We start from the raw sequence: 23,027 nt of genomic DNA, 5'->3' as shown, positions 1-23,027 counted from the left end.
GATAGCAAAACCAATGTGGGACAAAAATCCCCACTTTCATTTTTAACACAATTCCAACATTCATTTTTGTTTTTGTTTTCATTCGTATAGTTTAGGTTATTACAACTATAACACGATAAGCAATAACAATAAGCATGGGTGGCCTCAGGAGAACTTACAAAGCAAGCAATTTATTTTTTCATTATATAATTTGAATCTCGTGTCAACTTTCTTAAGCTACACACGAGATGATTTTCAAAACTTAGTTATGGTCTTTCAAACTTCAAACGAGATAATGTTCACGAGTCAATTTTATTCTTTCAATTTTCAGACGGAATGATGCTCGAAACTCAAGATTTGAAGATAATTAATGTTCACGAGTCCATTTTATTCTTTCAAATTTCAAACGAAATGATGCTCGAAACTCAATTATGATATTTCAAGCTCCACATGAAATAATGCACAAAAAATTGTCAAGATTTTTCAAGTTGCATACAAGATGATGTTTAGAAGTTAGTTATGATCTTACAAGTTAAAGATGATAATGATCTGTAAAGCTACACACAATATAATTCTTGTAACTTAATTGTGGTCATTCAAAGTTCAAATGAGATGATACTCACAGGTTAAATTTATTTTTTTAAACTCCAAACGAGATGATTCTTGGAACCCAATTATAATATTTAGAACTAATAATGCATAAAAGTTTGTCAAGATTTTTTTAAGTTCCATACAAAATGATGTTTACAAGTTAGTTATGATGTTAGAAGCTCCAAATCATACAATCTTACAAGTCAACTTTGATTTTTAAAGCTCTAGATAATGATGTTAAAAAAACTTGACGCATAAAAGTTCATTTTTTGTATTTTAAGGTCTAGACGAGATGATACTCAAAAGTCTGATGTTCAAACGTTAGTTGTCATCTTCCAAAATTTAGATTATGATATGATCCTACAAGGTTCAGACGAGATGATGCTCATATGAAATAAAATTTTTAATATCGATACATTTTTCAAAATATTATTAAATAAAAATCTACATAAAAAAATATTTATTATTTTAACAAAAGGTTAACATTTAATTGAGGAATATGATTCAAATTAATATAATTTCAACTATATTACTTTAAATTAAATAAATTTAAAAATGATTTATATAATAAGTTAAAATAATTTCCCGTCGAATTTCGACGGGTTGCGCACTAGTTAATTTAATTGAATAGAAATATTGACTGTGATAACACTAATTCTCATTAATTTCATTTGTTGTCGTATTTTTTTATTCCACGTCGAAATGAGAGGGGATCATTAACTAAGTGCGCTTGGCGGAATATAGGAAAGAACACGAGTACAATAAGAGGGGATCATTAAATTAGCTCAGTGGATTTAATATAGGGAAAACATAAAGCTTTTATTGCAAAATTAATTAATGTCATTCCTTATCAAATTAAGAACACAACGCACATGATTGAGACGGGAGCTAGCGGAGTTAATTACAACAGCAGCAGCCCTACCAGAAACTCGTGTCACGGACGATGGTCGTGTCCGAATCAACACTCGTATCTAATACTCCATTCATCTATGCAAATTATAGACTTTTGTTGCTCCATCCGTTCACGATATGTATGGTGTGGATTAGAGGGTACGAATTTTTTTAAAAAATGGGAGATGTGTATGTATAAAATGGAGAAACAGATCCACCAAAGTTAATTCTTTAGATAATTAATAAATGATTAATGTGTAAGATATGTTTTTTGTAAATATTGTGTGTGGTTTGAGTAAAAATATAAGCACTCCCAGCAGAAATCCCAAAATTATGCTCCTATATTCCTCCCTAAAGCTTTCCTATTTAATTTTAGGATCTCGATTTTATAAATGCATACACCAGATCTCCTATTTTCTACATAAAAATAATAATTATGTGTGGGCCCTACTAATTATAAGCTTAAAATAAATTTAGGGTGGGTGTAAATTTAAGATTGAATTTAGGTAGGTGTAAATTTTTTTGTGGGCCCCATCCAATTTAGGGAATCTGTTGGATGCATTTTTTATCTCATTTTCAATTGTTTTAGCCTAAATTTAGAGTTAGTGATGTATTTAGGTGATCTGCTGGGAGTGCTGATGTCCTAAAAGACCACACTTATTGTGGATGATCGTAAATGACAAAAGACCAGATTTATCATGGACGGATGCCGGATGGAACATTATTTTAACCGGTCCATAGAAATTGTACTAGTATTTTTTTTTTTTAATTACCTCTACAACATTTAAAACTCATTAACACTCAATATTTACAAAAAAACTCAACCATTTAACACATCAATTTTATTGAATCCATTTCTCCACTCAATTAGTCAATTTTGATGAGTTTATTTCTCCACTTTATCCACATCTTTCAACAATATCTTTGAATAATTTATTAAATTTTGTGGGTGCGTTTACTTTGATGGATAAATTTATCCATAGAAAAGGAAAGATAACAAAAAAATTATGTATTAAAATGTCTTCTTCTTTTTTTCCAACATTTGACACAAAAGAGATGTTCACCATTTTTCCTTCCTTATTTTCACTTCAAGTATGGATAATATTATCCACTCAAAAATGGAGGGATAATATTATCCATCTTTGAAGTGAAAATAAAGAAGGAAAAATTGTGAACATCTCTTTTGTGTCAAATATTGAAAAAGAAAGGAGACATTTCAAGGCATAATTTTTTGTTATCCTTAATTTTCCATAAATAAATTTATCCATCAAAGTAAACGCAGCTTGTGTCTCCAAACCACGTACACTACCAATTTTTGTGACTATAGAAACATTTGCAATTTCATTAGCTGATGGAATTAGGTCAAATTACATCAACAATTAGAGAAAATTACGTTATGTAAATATATAGCTGATCAAAATCACAAAGGCGAAAGGGTTTTAGATTGCCTTGTTGACTCCTCGTTCCTCCACGAAGGGACTTTCGCTCAAGTTGGTGTAGAATCATGGGAATCAAATAGAGAACTAGAGATTTTTCACAAGGCTCATGGTGAGCATACACTACAAAAAAATTTACCGGACACCGATGGAATTACCGACGAAAAATAATCTGTCGGTGATTATCGACGAAACAAAGGTGGAATTCCGACGAAGATATTTTTAAAAGTTTAACGACGGAATTATAAGCGACGGAAAATAATTTGTCGCTAACTATTATTTTTTATAATTAATTTATTTTTTTAATTATTTTTTTAATTTATCGACCGAATAGCGACGAAAAATAATCCATCGTTAAATATTATTTATTATTATTTTTTTAATTTAGTTTTACAGACCGAATAGCGACGGAAAATTATCCGTCGTTAAATATTATTATTTTATTATTTTTTATTTTTATTTGTATTATTTTTTAATTAATCCGTCGGTAAATATTATTAATTTTTTTTGTTATTTTTATTTGATTTTTTTAAAAATATTATTTATTATTTTTTTATTTAATATTCCATTTTTTTCTTATTTTAAAATTATTGAGAATATTTTAAAATTTATTGTTATTTTCAACAATAATATTTTTTTAATTAATGATAATATTATTATTTTAAATTCGATCGTATATTTTCAGTCATTCTTTTGTTGGCACCACAAGTCTTAGATATCATCCCGACATATTCTAAGGTTATGAATAAATGAAATTGTATATTAAAATAGAGTTTAAATGAATTAATATGTGCTAGTTATATCAATAATACGCGTATTCTGTACTGGTGACCACTCGAAAGAAACTTCAAGGTTAAGCGTGCTTAACATAGAGCACAACTAAGATGGGTGACCCACTGGAAAGTTTGTCCTAATGACAAACATGGTTTTCGTACCTCCATTCCACATGATTTGTTGTCCTTTCCCTTCATATTTTGATTGTTAATATGTGTTTGTATCCCAATTTTGAGTTTTGTTGAATTTTGATGCTTGGTGTATCTTTTGGAGTGATTTCAGGAAAAATCAAAGATTAATTGGACGATTTTGAAGACATGAGATTGAAGTACGTCTCGAGAGGAATCCGTGAGCGCAAACGGCGACCAAATCCGAGTCCGAACGAGGGAGAACGGAGCCGAACAAGCGGACTGCGCATAAAGCCCAGGACACCGCGGTCCGGGCCGCGGCCACGGGCCCGACCGAGGGCCTCTGCTCCAAAATTGCCCAGTAAGCCGCGGTCCGGGCCGCGGCCGCGGGCCAGACCGCGGGCCTCTGCTCCAAAGCAGTCCAGAACGTTTTTGGCAATCACCCGCGGTCCGAGCCGCGGCTGCGGGCCTCGACCGCAGTCTCCTCTCATTTTGGCCGCGTTCTTGACCGCGGTTCATGCCGTGGTAGCGGGAAAAAGGCGGGATTGCTCCCTTTGGTGGGCCCAGACACGATTTTTGCCCCAAAACCCCCTTTTCTCCCTTTTTTTCTCATATCTTTCATCTTCCCCCAACAAAAACACACTCTCCTACCTCCATACCCAAGCCCTAGCCTCCATAACTACACTCAACCACCAAGATTGGAAGGACATTGAAGAGGAGAGAAGATTGAAGGAAGCTAATTTAATAGGATTTGTCACCTCTTACTCTCTCTCTCTTTCATTTATGAATTTCCTTGAATTAAGTATTTTGATTGTAAGCATGATAGGCTAAATCCCCCATTGGTTTGGGGATTAGGCTAGTAGATTATGTAATGGATTGATTATTATGCTTAATATATGTCTTGATTATTTCCTTGTCTTTATCTTTTCAAGCCCTAGATTTCTTTCTTGTATGGATTGTTGGCAACTTTCTATGCATTTCTCATTTGTGATTTGAATCGGGAGAGGATAATCATAATAGATTAAGAGCTTGAAACATATTGACTCAATAGACCGGGAGGTTGAGAGTTGGGTGAGAGTTTATCGATCTTATTATGCTTTTGGGAGTTATAGGTTAGAAGTTGACCGGGAACGGCAACTATGACCCGTAATCTACCGTTTTAGTCGTCCGGGAGGGGGCTAGAACTAGTTGGGAGATCACTCTAGATAAATAGGAGTATCAAGACTAATATTGAGCTAAATTGAAGTCCATTGCTAATCCATCGTTGCCTAATCCCTAAACCACCTTCATCACTTAATTAATCCACTTTGTTTGATTGTTCTTATTTTGTCTTTAAATTTGTTAGTTAATCACCTAACGTATGCAATTAAGTTCAAAATACATTATAAATACCAAAATACTTGTGGAGAATAAATCTAGATTGATAAAAAAAATTAAAAAATATTATTAAAAAAAAAGAAATTAGCGACGGAAATAAATTCCGTTGCTGATACCGACGGTCATTTCCATCGCTATTTTTGTCGCTGATTTCAAACGACACCGATGTCGTCGCGTCCTCGCCTACGGATGGTCCGTCGTCTTTTCCGTCGGTATTTAGCGACGAAGGCGAAATTCTGTCGATAAATTTTTTACCGACCACTTTCACGGCGACACACGGCGTCCGTCGGTGATCCGTCGGTATATGGCTTTACCGACATAATTTTTGACTTTAGCGACGAAATTTTTCCTTCGATAATCAGCCAGATTCTTGTAGTGATAAAAAAATAGCTTGACCTAAGACGTATGAGGATCGTTGTGGTGCATTTTAACCACAATAAATTAAACTCATAAATCAAAAGGAGAAATAGGGAAAATCTGTTGAAGAATGGAAATTTAGCTGAGGAATAATGAAGATTTAGTTGGAATCTTTGACGTCCCAACGCAACGACGGTGGCACAGTTGAATTCCGACAATTTTATTGAAGACAACGATATTTAAAGATGTGGTCTTAGGTACCTGCATTTAGATTCTGGCTCGCATCTTGACCTAAACTCGCATTCTGACCTAAATCGTGTAAATGATATTATTCGGTCATACAAATGACACTGCCTGTAATTTACATTATTTTGTTATATAAATGTCACTTCATACAAATGACACTAACAATATTGTAAATGACACTATTCAGAAATATAAATGACACTTTCTATAATTGACACTATAAAATTGTAAATGATACTATAATATTTTAAGTGATATTATAAGATTGAACATGTTACAGTGTCATTTATATATCCGAATAGTGTCAATTATAGGCAGTGTCATTTGTATAACCGAATAATGTCATTTACACGATTTGAATCAGGATGCGAGTCAAAATCTGGGTACAGGTCAACTCGATTGTACAGTACACCCGATTATACCCAAGTTTTTGTGACGATTAAATAGGAGAACATGATGAATTTGACAATGAAACTGCCACAATGTTATTATTTTCCAATTGTGATATCGATATTTTGTTCAAATGTCATTTTTTCAGTTTAAAGTGTCATTTTCAACAACCACGTCTAATAAAATCGATGATCAGAATTAATTTAGAAAAAAATAAAGGGTAAATATCACTTTAAACTCCAAACTATTTTCGCACTATCAATTATATCCTCAACTATCGAAAATAATTTTTTAAACCATGAACTATTAATTTTGTATCAATTGTACCATTCATTCATTTTTTAGCTTAAAAAATTTAACGTGGCTCACCGGATGCCACAATGTATTTAGAATCATTTTTTTTACGTATATTATATAAAACAACGTAATCATGTGCATTACTCATTAAAAATTAAAAGGATGAAAAATAGATAAAGGGTACAATTGATACAAAATTTATAGTTCAAGGTTTAAAAAAATATTTTCAATAGTTCAGGATATAATTGATAGTGCGAAAATAGTTTGGGGTTTAAAGTGATATTTACCCAAAAACAAATGGTTATGGCTTCTAAGAAATTTTTTAAATAATATGTGCAATTTCAAAAGGGATATTTACCGTAAAATACACGAACTTTCAACAAATTTCTATTTTTCCCATGAATATGAAATACCCAAAAATAGAAGTTGATTTTAATTAGGGCTTTTAACTTAGATTTTTTTTGATACCTAAATGTGAAAGATTTTCAATTCACAGATAGATCAATTTTATTATGCCACCTCAATTCATCGAGAATGATTTTCACTTGGGATAATTTGTATGTTGGCATTATTATGTTACATCAACTTTAGTTTCATCGGAAAGAGTCATCATGGAAAAAATAGAAAAAATTCAGAAAAAATCGAAATATAGTGTACTTTTTTTCAAATTTTAAAGTTCATCATTAAAATCAAAATTTATTGAAAATTCATGTATTTTACTGCAAATATCTTATTTCAAATTTTTTGAAAACTTTTTGAATATATAGACAATTAAGCTTAAAATTTGGATTTGCCGCGGCTAGAGAGCAGGGATATCTACCCTAAAATCGGACATATTCTTAGTTCTGTCTCTGATTGGTGACATCTGGACCTCCGTTGGTAATTTGGGCTCGATCGCTTTTCTTTAATAGATTTGGGCTCTATTCCGTTGATTCACATTTTTATCTCACGTTTGGTTGGGTGTTTTTAGATGTTGAAAAGGGAATCAAGTAATTGAATCCATTACTTGTTGTTTGGTTTGGGTAATGAGATAATCATTACCCTTACTTGAGGGTAACTCAATCACTCAATTTGTTACCCCTCAAAATAGAGGGGAAACAAAAGAAATGAAATTTCTTACTAATGATTCATTTCCATTGTTAAATCAAACACTCAATAAAAGTAATGGTTATTATTACTATTTCACTCCTTTATTTGATTCCATTCCCTTTTCATTTCTCTACATGAAACAAACGAGCACTTAGGGGGGTGTATTTGTTCATGATTTTTATAGATTTCTGCAGACTTTTAAAATCTGGGTGTATTAGTTCAAGACTTTTAAAAGTCTTTTAAAATCTGGGTGCATTAGTTCAAGACTTTTAAAAGTCTTTTAAAATCTGGGTGTATTCGTTCAATACTTTTAAAAGCCTATGAAAATCTAGGTGTATTCGTTAATATACGGACTTTTAAATTGGAATGACTTTCATTGATTTCGTTCAGAAAATACGCATCAACAAATCCGACCAAATACCACGAGAATTCACAAATCTGCCAAAATCACGCGCTCGCTGGGTTCCAGCACCTGCGGCAAAGAAGCCAGCGGTCGCTGGACCCAGCGTTCAAGCCTGACGAAGCCAGCGGTCGCTGGGCTCCTAGTCCAAGGATCATTCTCATCCCATAAGTCATTTGTATCCAGAGCTGTCTCAGCCAGTACTATTCTTTCCTCTGTAAGTTCCACTGAGTTATCCTTAAGTTCAACAGTGTAATGCTGTCGATTGAGCACAGAATATCAAACCGAGTTCTAGATATCAGAAAGTGAGAGTTTATTTTTCAACAAAAAGGGGAAATGATCTTTGACGTGGATGAATGGTAAAGGTACAAATTGAGACTCACCAGACCTCGTATAAGCAACTCAGTTATTCTAGCATCAACTGGAAATCGTACCGCATCTTTACTTGCCTTGGAAAAAAATAAATACTCCCTCCGTCCCATTAATAAAGACATAGGTCTTTTGGGCACGGAGATTAAGATGAGGTAGTTTAAGGAATTAAGTGTTGTGGTGTGTATTTGATTAGGGACTTAACTCTCAACTCTCTCTCTCTCTCATTTCTCGGACTACCACTGCCCACTGCCCACCACCACCACCACCACCACCGACCACCACCGCCGCCCACCCCCACCACCACCGATTCCCTATGCTATGCTGCCGAAAATGGAGCCCAGAAAATCAAACTAGAAATCGCAAATTTTCCAAAAAAATTGCAAACGAAAACTATTCTCATTCCAAAACAAAAATTGGCAGAAAGAGGAAGAACCATTTCAAAACAAAAATTGGCGAATGGCGGCGGAGATGGAGGGTTTCATGAAACAACACAACCAAAAAATCAAATCATGAGAATCGAAACAACACAACCAGAAATTTCGAATCCATGAAAATCTGACAATTTTGTTCTCTTCGATTCCCAAATTTGAACCATGAGAATGGCGGCGGAGATGGAGGGTTTCAGAAGGAGAGTGGTGGCCTCACCGCTACGGTCGTCGGAGAAGGAGAAGAGAGGGGGATGGGCGGCGGTTTTAGACGTGCACGCATCTCGAGCGACGCCTCCGCCGCCTCAGAACCAGATCCGCCACTTTCTTCCTCTCTCAAATCGAACCTAGAAATTGAGGGTGGTGGTTTGGCAGATTTGGGTTTTTGAAAGGAGACCAGAGCCGCGTGGTGGTGGTTCGGCGGCTCAGGGCGGTGGTGGTTTGGCGGATCTGGGTGGCGTGGGAAGGGCGACGCTGCTGTTTGGCAGGGCTAGGGCTTGGCCCTCTGCCCCCGTCAGTGTATGCGCGAGCGATCGGAGGCTCACCGGAGGGGCGAGGTGTGACAGCCCGAACCCATTTAATTATTTAATTATTTGTTTGATTGCATTATTTATATTTTAACTAATTTTAAATCATGAAAAGAATATTTATATAGCATGTTCGTAAAATATATAGTCGCGCCCCTAGTTAGATAAATACTTTTTAAATTACATGTTATAAATTTATAACCTTAGCAAATGGAAAATTATGATCAAGAATACTAATTTTCTACATTGGGCCTTATGTGTATTTTAATTATTTATTTTTCCTTGGGCTGAATGTAAGCCCATAACAGCTTACGAAGTCAGGGCAATATGTAGCTAAGTTTATTTTTCTCAGCCACATATTTAACTTTCAAAAATCTTGAGAAGCAAGCAGATCTTCCCAGCCACAATTTTTAATCCTTGCCGGCCACGTTTAAGCTTCCTCCTCAGTCATTTTTTTCTCAATTTTGTGCACCACAAATTATTCTTGTGCACTACGTAATTCAGTTAGTATATATACACTCCATTTTCCTTCTTTGTAATTGCCCAGGAATTCAACCAAACTCAACGTTTATAAATCATTCTGTTTCTTGCTACTGCACAAATTTCAACTGGTAACTTTATTCTTCTGCAAGTTTTCATCTTTTTATTTCAAAGAAATGCAAAAGCTACTGCTTTACTTTCTCCTTTATTTTACAGAAAAGAAAGCAATAAGGTTCATAGAGAAAAACAATAAGTATATCAGTTCTTATTCTTAAAACTAGATGTAGAATAAAAAGGTTTAGAAAGGGAATTGAGCTAAGAGGGGGGAATTCTGGAGTGATGCCGCCGGCGCTGCGCGCCACGGCGGCCAGCAGGAGGAGACAGGGGCGGCAGCGCTGTGGTCTCGGCCGCTGCCGAGCCTTGCTGGTCGAGACAGAGGGAGCAGGTGGCGGGGCGGTGCTGCTGTCAACGCAGAGGGACGCGACGGCAGCCCCGCTGCTGCTGTCGGTCACGAGGTGAAGGAGATGATGACGGGGCGGTGGCACTGGCAGGCGGCGAAGAGAAGGACAGAGGGGGATGAGAGGCGAGGGCGAGAGATGAGGAAGAGGGAGAGAGGTTGAGGAAGAAGGTTAGAAATTTACAGTTATGGGGAGGAGATGGTCTGCCCTTGACCGAAAATCAAAAGAAATTGAGAGAAGGAGATGAGGCGTGAATTGCAGTATAAGGGATAAGGTTATGGGCTTTTAAAAACATTTGGGCTTTTGACTTAGTTAATCTTTTAATAGCAAGTATAAATTTATTTAAGCCCACAATTATTTCTTTAATTATCATTTCCTAATTTTTAGTTTTTTTTAAAGACTTTCATGAATAATTTTCTAAAGTATAGATTATTTTGCTAATAAAGATCAATTAGGCCCTTATGTTTTATTATTTGAATTTATATGACTAGGTGCGGCGCGACTAGGAACGTGAACTTTAATTTCTCGCAGTCAATTTCAAAGTTAAAGTTTCAGGTGTGGGATTTATTTCCGTACATGCCCGTGGTTAATTCTTGTCCATTTTAATATCATGTGTTTACCATATGTGAGTTGCATTAAATTATATCGCTAGGGGCCCGCTCAATGGGTCCAGGACATTAAAGTCCTTGGTATGCCACCGTGCGACTTTTAGTCACGAATGTATTGATCATATGTGATTCTCATTTTATTAACGTGGACAATTATTGCATGTTTCCCACACTGAGTATATTTCATATGCTCATCCCATATTTAACATTTTCAGGTAACTAAGGTTGGAGACGCGTGGAGGATCGAATGGGCGCGTCACGTATATATATATTTTGAAAAATATGATGGCGTAGTTACATCTAGCCTTTTGCTTTGTATGGTTTCAAAGTCTAAAACTACTTTTGAGTTTTTGATATAACTTATCAGGTTTAATGTTATCATATTAGCTTTTCCTCCATGGCTGGCCTTCTTTTAAAGTTATTTCAAATATTTTATTTAGGAATTTATTTCTTTGAATTTCCTTATAATTTAAATCTTTATGTTATTTCCGCTGTCAAAAATTATTTAAATTTATATTTAACACTTTAATTAGATTAGGGTGTTACAGTATGGTATCAGAGCAGGTCTACTTTCCTGTAGACTCTGCAAAATAAAATTTTTCTTAAAATGTTTTCAAGTCAAGTGTGACAAGGCCATTCGACCACTACGCGCTCCGACGTCGAGGTAAAAGTTATTTTTTTAAAAGTTTTCAAGGGGATGAGTATAAACTGTTTATATTCCGAAATTAGGTTGAATTTTGCTGCAATTATTGAAGTTATTCTCAGTAAATTCAAGTTCAGTTTGCAAGTTATTATGTTGAAGATTATTGCAGCTATGAATTTTATTTCGGAATTTTACAGTTCATGACATTGAGATTTGATGAGTTCTAAATTTTTCATCTTGAACTTAGTCCTCGAATTAGGAATAACCTAGCATTTTCCTAGAAAAGTCTTGTTTTATAATCCCTTATTTATGTGATAGTGCCTCTGAATATAGAACCATGAGGAATACGCGTGCACATTCCCACCACGCCGAGAACTCAAATACAAATTCCGAAGCAGAAGCTGGACAACCTCATCCAACTAATGGAGGAGACTTTATGAGTCAATTTCTGAGCGCCTTACAAGGTTTTGTCCAACACCAAACCCAAACTCAGGCCACACAACGTGACCTAAACCAGACCTCTAACACGATAGATCAAGCGGTAGAGCGATTTCGGAACTATAATCCGCCACGGTTCAATGGACGTGATGGACCGCTAGCAGCTGAAGAGTGGTTGGAAGAGCTTGAACGGATTTTCACTCACATCAACTGTACCGAGGAACAGAAAGTTTCATGTGCTGTTTTTCAACTTAAAGAGGACGCTCGACAATGGTGGAAACATTTCTATCGTCTGTTGGGAGAAGAGGATCGCAATGTTCTCAATTGGAAAATCTTCAAGGGAGTAGTAATGGATAAATACTTTCCCCTGTCATTCAGAGAAAAGAAGGAAACCGAGTTCTTTGAGTTGAAACAAGGAAATATGACTATAGAGGAGTACGAGAGGAAATTTAATGAGTTGGCTCGTTTTGCACCACACCTAGTTGACACAGAAGACAAAATGATAGCTAGGTTTAGAAAGGGACTGAGAACTGACATCAAGGGAATTATGGCTGCACATGTAATTGAAGATTTTAGCGATTTGGTTAAGCGAGCCGAAGAGGTGGCAACTGCTCTTGGGTCAAACATCCCTGCACAAAAGCCAGCGAATCAACCTATGAAAAGGAAGTGGGAGAACTATAATCAAGGCGGAGGAAACTTCCAAGATAAGAGGCCGAAGTTTGGTGGAGGCGTTAATCTGGGAACAACGGGGACAAGACCACAATGCCAGAAATGTGGAAAATATCACTATGGAGAGTGCATGTGGGGTAAAAGAGTTTGTTTCTTTTGCCACGAACCGGGGCACACTACACATAATTGTCCTAAAAAGATATATAATGCGCCAGAAGGGAAGAAAAATGTGGGACCAGACAGAATAGGAGGCAAAGAGCCAGAAAAGAAAGGAAATGCCCGATTCTTCGCTTTAGCAGATCAAGAAGCAGCGGAGGACGACGACACAATGACTGGTACGTTACTCATATCTGGAACACCAGCAGTTGTTCTATTTGATTCTGGAGCTTCGCACTCTTTCGTGTCTGCTAAGTTTTGTCAAAAGAATGATATCATTTGTGAAGTAGAAGACTTAGCCTTGAACATAAGTGTCCCTTCTGGAGAATGCATTAAGACGAATAGGATTGCTCGGAGAATTCCCTTGAACTTTAGAAATAGAAAGCTTGAAGCTGATTTATACCTCATAGAAATCCATGACTTCGATGTGATCTTGGGAATGGACTGGCTAAGTCAAAACTTCGCGACAATTAAGTGTCACAAGAGGGAAATTGTTTTTAAAGTGCCGGGAGAGAAAGCATTTTCATTTCAAGGATCAAAGTTAGGAAGAATGCCTATGATGATATCTGCGATGAAAGCAATAAAGATATTGAACAAAGGCTTTGGTGAGGCTTATCTCGTAAGCATTGTAGGCAAAGAAGATGAAGAACTTACTCTCGAAAGTGTTCCAGTGGTACATGATTACTCTGATGTTTTTCCCGAGAATTTACCTGGATTACCGCCAGATAGGCAAGTGGAGTTCGCGATCGATTTAATGCCTGGAGCAGCACCCGTTTCAAAAGCACCATATAGAATGGCACCAAAGGAATTGGAGGAATTGAAAACACAACTGCAAGAGCTTTTGGACATAGGGTTCATACGGCCAAGTGTATCACCTTGGGGAGCGCCTGTCTTGTTTGTTAAGAAGAAAGATGGAACAATGCGTATGTGTATCGACTACCGTGAGCTTAATCGACTTACCATCAAGAACAAGTACCCTCTACCAAGGATAGAAGATTTGTTCGACCAATTGAAGGGTGCAAAGGTGTTTTCTAAAATTGATTTGAGATCGGGATACCACCAACTCAAGATAAAGGGTAGTGATGTACCGAAAACAGCTTTTCGGACAAGATACGGTCATTATGAGTTTGTAGTTATGCCATTCGGTCTAAGCAATGCTCCAGCGGTATTTATGGACCTGATGAATCGTGTTTTTCACTCATATTTGGACAAGTTCGTCATAGTTTTCATCGACGACATCTTGATATACTCAAAGGATAATGCACAACATGAAGAGCATCTTAAGATCGTCTTGGAAACATTGAGGAGTGAGAAACTCTACGCCAAATTTAAGAAATGTGAATTTTGGCTAGACCGAGTAGTTTTTCTTGGTCACGTGGTGACTGGAAATGGAATTGAGGTGGACCCAGCTAAGGTTGAAGCTGTAAGTAATTGGAAGGCACCTACAAATGCAAGTGAGGTAAGGAGTTTTCTTGGACTCGCTGGTTATTATAGAAGATTCATCGAGGGATTCTCAAAGATAGCGGGTTCGATGACACAATTAACAAGGAAAGGAGTTGTGTTCCAGTGGACTGATAAGTGCGAGCAAAGTTTTCAGGAGCTGAAAAGAAGGTTGACGACAGCACCAGTATTAACCATACCTGATGGATCAGATAATTTTGTCATTTATACAGACGCCTCGAAGCAAGGTTTGGGATGTGTTCTAATGCAAAAAGGGAAAGTTATTGCCTATGCATCCAGACAGTTGAAGCCACACGAGCATAATTACCCTACACACGATTTGGAGCTAGCTGCCGTAGTTCATGCGCTAAAGATTTGGAGACATTACCTATATGGAGGAAAATGTGAGATCTTCACCGATCACAAAAGCTTGAAATATTTCTTCACACAGAAAGAGCTGAACATGAGACAAAGAAGGTGGCTAGAACTCGTGAAGGATTATGACTGTACTATACAGTACCACCCAGGAAAGGCTAATGTGGTGGCAGATGCACTTAGCCGAAAAGGTGAAGGACAACTAGCTTTGATGATAACTCAACAGGAGACTTTGATAAAAGAATTTGAAAAGTTGAAACTCGAAGTGATAACTCCGAATGCCAAGGAAGCCATGCTCGCAACGCTAGTTGTTAAGCCTACATTACGAGATCGAATTAAGAAAATCCAAGAAACCAACGACTTCCTCCAGAAGATGAAGAATAAGGGACTTAGCAATGATAGTACGAGTTTCTCGTTGGCAAACGATGGAACACTCACATATGCAGGCAGAATTTGTGTCCCTAAAGACAAGCAGTTGATAAAGGAAATTCTGGATGAGGCACACTGCACGACCTACACGGCACATCCTGGAAGCACCAAGATGTATCAAGATCTTCGAAAAACATTTTGGTGGAGAGGCATGAAGAGATCGATAGCTGAATATGTTGGAAAATGTATGACGTGCCAACAAGTGAAGGCCGAACACCAACGACCGTCTGGATTGTTGAATCCATTGGAGATACCCGAATGGAAATGGGAACACATTACAATGGATTTTGTAGTGAGACTTCCGAAGACAACACGCAGTCACGATGCAATTTGGGTAGTCGTGGATCGACTTACTAAGTCAGCACACTTCCTTGCTGTAAAGATGACTTATTCGATGGACCAATTGGCGAGATTGTATGTGCAAGAGGTGGTGAGACTACATGGAGTGCCAGTATCCATTGTCTCTGATCGAGATCCAAGATTCACGTCCAGATTTTGGAAAAGTTTACATGCAGCCATGGGAACGAAGCTCAACTTTTCAACAGCATATCATCCTCAAACAGATGGACAATCTGAAAGAACTATTCAGATTTTAGAAGACATGCTGCGAACTAGTGTCATGGACATTGGAGGTAATTGGGAAACTCACCTGCCCTTGATTGAATTCGCGTATAACAATAGTTTTCAAACGACCCTTGGCATGGCTCCATACGAAGCGTTATATGGGAGAAAGTGTAGATCGCCACTATATTGGGACGAAGTTGGTGAACGAAAAGTGTTGGGCCCAGAAATCGTTGAGAGAACGGTTGAGGTCATCGAGAAAATAAAAGAGAAGATTAAAATGGCTCAGAATCGACAGAAATCATATGCTGATCGCAGACGAAAGGAATTACATTTTCTGGTTGGCGAAAAAGTTTTTCTCAAAGTAGCACCAATGAAAGGAGTCCTACGATTTGGCAAGAAAGGGAAGTTGAGGCCTCGATTTATAGGACCTTTTGAAATCCTCGAGCGCATAGGAGACGTAGCCTATCGTTTAGCTTTAACGCCAGAATTGTCGGCTGTACACAACGTGTTTCACGTCTCCATGCTGCGAAAATATCTGCACGATCCTAGTCACATCGTTCATCATGAAGAACTTCAAATCAATAAGGACCTCACGTACGAAGAGGAGCCGAGTGTCATACTGGATCGGAAGGTAAGGGTTTTGCGAGGTAAAGAAATACCCTTAGTAAAAATTCAATGGACTAGGCACGGACCTGATGAAGCAACTTGGGAACGTGAAGAAGAAATCCTAGCTCGCTACCCCCACTTAGAACCAAGTAAGTTAAATTTCGAGGACGAAATTTTCTTTTAGTGGGTAGGGTTGTGACAGCCCGAACCCATTTAATTATTTAATTATTTGTTTGATTGCATTATTTATATTTTAACTAATTTTAAATCATGAAAAGAATATTTATATAGCATGTTCGTAAAATATATAGTCGCGCCCCTAGTTAGATAAATACTTTTTAAATTACATGTTATAAATTTATAACCTTAGCAAATGGAAAATTATGATCAAGAATACTAATTTTCTACATTGGGCCTTATGTGTATTTTAATTATTTATTTTTCCTTGGGCTGAATGTAAGCCCATAACAGCTTACGAAGTCAGGGCAATATGTAGCTAAGTTTATTTTTCTCAGCCACATATTTAACTTTCAAAAATCTTGAGAAGCAAGCAGATCTTCCCAGCCACAATTTTTAATCCTTGCCGGCCACGTTTAAGCTTCCTCCTCAGTCATTTTTTTCTCAATTTTGTGCACCACAAATTATTCTTGTGCACTACGTAATTCAGTTAGTATATATACACTCCATTTTCCTTCTTTGTAATTGCCCAGGAATTCAACCAAACTCAACGTTTATAAATCATTCTGTTTCTTGCTACTGCACAAATTTCAACTGGTAACTTTATTCTTCTGCAAGTTTTCATCTTTTTATTTCAAAGAAATGCAAAAGCTACTGCTTTACTTTCTCCTTTATTTTACAGAAAAGAAAGCAATAAGGTTCATAGAGAAAAACAATAAGTATATCAGTTCTTATTCTTAAAACTAGATGTAGAATAAAAAGGTTTAGAAAGGGAATTGAGCTAAGAGGGGGGAATTCTGGAGTGATGCCGCCGGCGCTGCGCGCCACGGCGGCCAGCAGGAGGAGACAGGGGCGGCAGCGCTGTGGTCTCGGCCGCTGCCGAGCCTTGCTGGTCGAGACAGAGGGAGCAGGTGGCGGGGCGGTGCTGCTGTCAACGCAGAGGGACGCGACGGCAGCCCCGCTGCTGCTGTCGGTCACGAGGTGAAGGAGATGATGACGGGGCGGTGGCACTGGCAGGCGGCGAAGAGAAGGACAGAGGGGGATGAGAGGCGAGGGCGAGAGATGAGGAAGAGGGAGAGAGGTTGAGGAAGAAGGTTAGAAATTTACAGTTATGGGGAGGAGATGGTCTGCCCTTGACCGAAAATCAAAAGAAATTGAGAGAAGGAGATGAGGCGTGAATTGCAGTATAAGGGATAAGGTTATGGGCTTTTAAAAACATTTGGGCTTTTGACTTAGTTAATCTTTTAATAGCAAGTATAAATTTATTTAAGCCCACAATTATTTCTTTAATTATCATTTCCTAATTTTTAGTTTTTTTTAAAGACTTTCATGAATAATTTTCTAAAGTATAGATTATTTTGCTAATAAAGATCAATTAGGCCCTTATGTTTTATTATTTGAATTTATATGACTAGGTGCGGCGCGACTAGGAACGTGAACTTTAATTTCTCGCAGTCAATTTCAAAGTTAAAGTTTCAGGTGTGGGATTTATTTCCGTACATGCCCGTGGTTAATTCTTGTCCATTTTAATATCATGTGTTTACCATATGTGAGTTGCATTAAATTATATCGCTAGGGGCCCGCTCAATGGGTCCAGGACATTAAAGTCCTTGGTATGCCACCGTGCGACTTTTAGTCACGAATGTATTGATCATATGTGATTCTCATTTTATTAACGTGGACAATTATTGCATGTTTCCCACACTGAGTATATTTCATATGCTCATCCCATATTTAACATTTTCAGGTAACTAAGGTTGGAGACGCGTGGAGGATCGAATGGGCGCGTCACGTATATATATATTTTGAAAAATATGATGGCGTAGTTACATCTAGCCTTTTGCTTTGTATGGTTTCAAAGTCTAAAACTACTTTTGAGTTTTTGATATAACTTATCAGGTTTAATGTTATCATATTAGCTTTTCCTCCATGGCTGGCCTTCTTTTAAAGTTATTTCAAATATTTTATTTAGGAATTTATTTCTTTGAATTTCCTTATAATTTAAATCTTTATGTTATTTCCGCTGTCAAAAATTATTTAAATTTATATTTAACACTTTAATTAGATTAGGGTGTTACCCGGGGACGAAGTACGGAGTGATCGCCGGTGCAAAGAGGCACGGACAAAGAGCGGCTCCGGTTAAGACTTCCAAGCGGAGGGGCGCAGGGATGAACCGGAACACACCCGAACGAGAGGGATTCCGAGAATATGCAGGTATGGGACTGCATATTCGAGGAGAGCTTAAAGGATTTGATTGGGCTACTCATATCAATAAGATGCATCTTCTTTTCTGGTGCCCACACGGAAGAAACTCCAAGGTTAAGCGTGCTTGGCTTGGAGCAATTCCGGGATGGGTGACCCCCTGGGAAGTTTCTCAGGGAGCGTGCGAGTGAGGACAAAACACGCTAGAAAAGACTCGTATTGGTCTGTGGGGACAGCCGTCAACTCTGGAGCCGGGCTGTTACAGGTGGTATCAGAGCCGAACCTCTCCCAGTACGGTGTGGTTCGGGGACGAACCAAGCGGAAGCTGGTGGGCCTGTGACGCCCGGGGATGAAGTACGGAGTGATCGCCGGTGCAAAGAGGCACGGACAAAGAGCGGCTCCGGTTAAGACTTCCAAGCGGAGGGGCGCAGGGATGAACCGGAACACACCCGAACGAGAGGGATTCCGAGAATATGCAGGTATGGGACTGCATATTCGAGGAGAGCTTAAAGGATTTGATTGGGCTACTCATATCAATAAGATGCATCTTCTTTTCTGGTGCCCACACGGAAGAAACTCCAAGGTTAAGCGTGCTTGGCTTGGAGCAATTCCGGGATGGGTGACCCCCTGGGAAGTTTCTCAGGGAGCGTGCGAGTGAGGACAAAACACGCTAGAAAAGACTCGTATTGGTCTGTGGGGACAGCCGTCAACTCTGGAGCCGGGCTGTTACAGGAGGGGTGCTCGGCGGTGGCCATGGTTTGCCGGCGGTGACTCCGCTGAGAAGGGGGAGGAGATGGGCGGCGGGAGTGAAGAGAAATGAGGGAGGCGGTGGGACTGAAATGTAGATTAGGATTTTCTACTTATTTATACCATAATTAAGGTTCAATTAATTAGTTGTAATTAAGCTCTAATTCTTTCCTTTTTTGGAAATGTGTCTTTATTATTGGGACAGCCCAATAAGGAAAGTGTGTCTTCAATAATGGGACAGAGGGAGTACAAGTTAGAAAAGGAGGCATTACGAAATTAACATGTAGAAGGATACAATTATATACTGGGATCTGATAAAAATGCCAGATCTAATAGCCGTCTTTAAGAAAAAAATTTGAAGACACACTTTTCTTATTGGGGTGTCCCAATAATAAAGACACACTCCAAATAAGGAAAGAATTAGGGGTTAATTAACACTACTAATTGCACCTTAATTCAAGTATAAATAAGAAACAAAAAAAAACCCTATCTTCATTCTCACTCTCTCGGCCTCTCCGCCTCTCTCTCTCGAAAGTTTTCTCGGCCTCTCCGCCTCTCTCACGCTCTGAAACCCTAAGATACCGCCGCCCTCAGCCTTCATCTGCGCCGCCCTCCTCCGAAACCCTAAGATTCCGCCATCCTCAGCCTCCATCTGCGCCGCCCTCCTCCGAAACCCTAAGATTCCGCCATCCTCAGCCTCCATCCGCGCCGCCCTCCTCCGAAACCCTAAGATTCTGCCGTCCTCAGCCTCCATCCGCGTCGCCTTCCTCCAAAACCTTAATCCCCTTTTTTCCTCTCTCTGAAACCCTAGATCTACGCGTTTATGGCCGATAATATGGGTTGGTCGGCATATTTGAACTCTGAATTCGTCCCCGATTCGGAGGACGAAGAATTCTTTAAGGAGTTACCTCCGTTGCCGTCGCCGCCGTCTGGTTTTGTCTATGAGGGGAGCGGCGGATTCCAAGGTTCTGAGGAGTCCACCGGCGGTTCTTTCATGGAGGATTCGAGGGTTCCGAGGAGTCCGATCCGGCGGCCCATCTTTCGCCGCCCCTCTACCGCGATGAAGGCGCAGGTGTCGGAGCTAGACTCTCTCCTATGCATGGAAAGCTGGGATGACGTCGTGCGCGAGCGGGAAGAGGTTGTTGGCGGCGACTGGTGGCGACGGTGCTCCCCTTTGTTGCGAAGGATGGTGGAGACCATGTATCCCGCTTTAAAAGGGTGAGATCTTTCTTATTGTCCCGATATTTGTGATCGTCTATGTCTTGTTGGTATGAGGGGTGTGGCCCTCTGTGCTCTTATTCCTCTGTGTTCCTCTATGTCCTGTTGGTATGAGGGGTGTGATCCTCTGTGCTGTTGTGGTAGATGGACTGAATGCTGAGATGATGAACTTGATGCTCATTTGTTTGATTTTCCCTATAATGCTAAAAATCTATGATTAAATGTCAAAAAATGAGATTGTGGGCTGTGTCCCCTACATTTTGTTGATTGGTTGCTGCCATGGTTCTTTCTTGTGACTAATTGTGTTTGATTGAATATGGTGTGTGCCCTAGTTCTTTCTTGTGACTAATTGTGTTTGGTATGAGGGGTGTGTCCCTCTTGTTTGTCCTGATCTTTCTAATAAAAACTGATCTTTCAAGAGAGAACCGTAGCCTCTTGAAGTTTAGGACATTGCATATCCTATCTTGAACTTTAGGACATTGCATATCCTATCATACACAATCTGTTCAAGAGAGAACCGTAGCCTCAATAACTTGTTGGGGGCCGTCAAATCGGGTCGGATAGCACTTGAATGAGCTCTGATCAGCCCCTTAGAGATCCATCTACCCACTGTACTTTTCGAGCAATTTATACCTGTTGCAAGTCTTCGAATGGTTCCCCTTTTGTGCAACTCTAGACTAGCTATGAGTTCTAAATCTATTTGCACTCTTTTTCTTGTACATTTATTGATTTTTTGCTTTGAACAGAGACTAACTGACCTTGTGCTTGCTCCTTTTTTGCAGCCTGCCATAAACGTGCGACGGAGCTCCGACAACACCCCCACTTCGCCATGGCAGCAGTGATAGTCCCATGTCGGAGCTTCCCATCTGTTGAATTTTGAAGAAGAAAGAAGGCCATGGCTTGCCTTTCTTGGCTTGATAAATCTTTCCTTCTTCCCATCTTTTCTTTTCTTTTTTTGGTTGTGGAGCTTCTAACACAAAAATTGTGTGTATGTTTTGAAACTGGTACGAGCAGCCCCTTTTATAAGGTTGGTTGTCAAATTTTGGTGGGAAAATTGAGTTAGAAATGAAATTTGGTGTTGGCGCCTTTATTAAAGAATTGGAGCATTTCTTTTCATTTTAGCAGACGCCTTTTTAGTGTGTTTCATTAATTTGGACTTGAATCCAAAAGCCTATACCATGAATTGAATATGGATAATGATTAACAAAAATTGGATTAAAAAAACGCTTAAAAAAAACTGGATGAATAAAAGTCAATTTTTATTTTGTTAAAAATTCTGGACAATTAAATTAATTAAAATTTGTGAAATTTATAAAATTACAAAATTTAAAATTCAAATAAAACATTAAATAGAAATACACAAATACACTAAACTAAAACTAATCAACTAAACTAATAGAGGTGGTCCCCAACACTTTAACCACTAAACTACCTCTCCTTAATCTCCGTGCCCAAAAGACCTATGTCTTTATTAGTAGGACGGAGGGAATATTTCTTTTTTATGTTTCTTTTTGGGGAGAGTTAATGGAATAAACGATTCGATACTTGTGCATTTTGCTCATAACTGTATAGGCAAGAAAAAGTTCCGACTATGGATGCCCAGCGCTCGCTGGATATCCAGCGATCATGGGCTCCTAGAGGGCGCTGGGTTCCTCTCTACCGCCCGTTGAATTCCAGCACGCGTTGGATTTGTGAATTTCAATTCCGTAGAAATCATGTCAAATTCTTTGTAATTCATTAAAAATCCAGTCAGAAATTCATTTAAAATCATGAAGAATCTGAGAAAATTCTATAGACTTTTAAAATTTACAAAAATCCTGAACGAATACACCCCTTAGTATTGATTGTATTTTAGATGTGATTGAGTATTGGTGTACGGTCCAATAACGTAGTCGCGACCAAACACTTATTTTGATGGGAGCAGTCGTTATAGGCTTCTGACTGCACTTATTTGGGTGTATCTACATGACATCTATTAATGTGAAAATAGATCTCTCTTTCTATGCAAATGTAACGCAAACAGAAAGAGAAATTATATCATAAGAGAAAATTGAATAGCACAGTTCAATCCACGACGACAGACGTGGCTTAAACTTAAGCGCGCAAAATCTATCGTTTTATCCGCTTAACTACAATCTTATCTCATCAATATAGCCAAAAACATATTCACACCCTTTGTTTTCTTTCCCATCAATAATATATTTTGGTAAAAGGTCAAAACTTTTTTTTCAGGATTAATTTCTTCGCAATTAATACGTATCATTTTAATACTAGTATTTTAATATAAATCAAATATATTGATATTAATTAGGAGTGTGATTAACTTTAATTAGGTTTCGTTAATTTCAATTAGAATAAATTGATTCCGTAAAAAATTAATATATGGAATTAATTGATTAGAGTTTAATAATCTCAATTTCCTCATATGATTTATTAAACCTCAATTAGAATATAATAATTAATTTAATTAAAAGTGTGGGGCCCGCACCATCTCTGCGCCTTCTAGTACAAATTGAAAAGAGAGAGAGAGAGATGACT

At 38.2% G+C, this 23,027-nt stretch overlaps 1 long non-coding RNA gene across 1 annotated transcript; it reads left to right on the top strand.

Annotated features, from left to right (window-relative positions):
* The first annotated feature begins 9,499 nt into the window (after nucleotides 1-9,499).
* On the top strand, nucleotides 9,500-11,223 carry LOC131005039 (uncharacterized). The gene is made up of 3 exons (XR_009095192.1): nucleotides 9,500-9,890; nucleotides 10,709-10,772; nucleotides 11,041-11,223. It is a non-coding gene; the product is annotated as an uncharacterized LOC131005039 (long non-coding RNA).
* Nucleotides 11,224-23,027: the final 11,804 nt, after the last annotated feature.

Source organism: Salvia miltiorrhiza, chromosome 1, assembly GCF_028751815.1.
Source record: "Salvia miltiorrhiza cultivar Shanhuang (shh) chromosome 1, IMPLAD_Smil_shh, whole genome shotgun sequence".
Classification (NCBI taxonomy): Eukaryota; Viridiplantae; Streptophyta; class Magnoliopsida; order Lamiales; family Lamiaceae; genus Salvia; species Salvia miltiorrhiza.
Note: the sequence above shows the minus strand (reverse complement) of the source record. Positions and strands in the feature narration are given on the sequence as shown.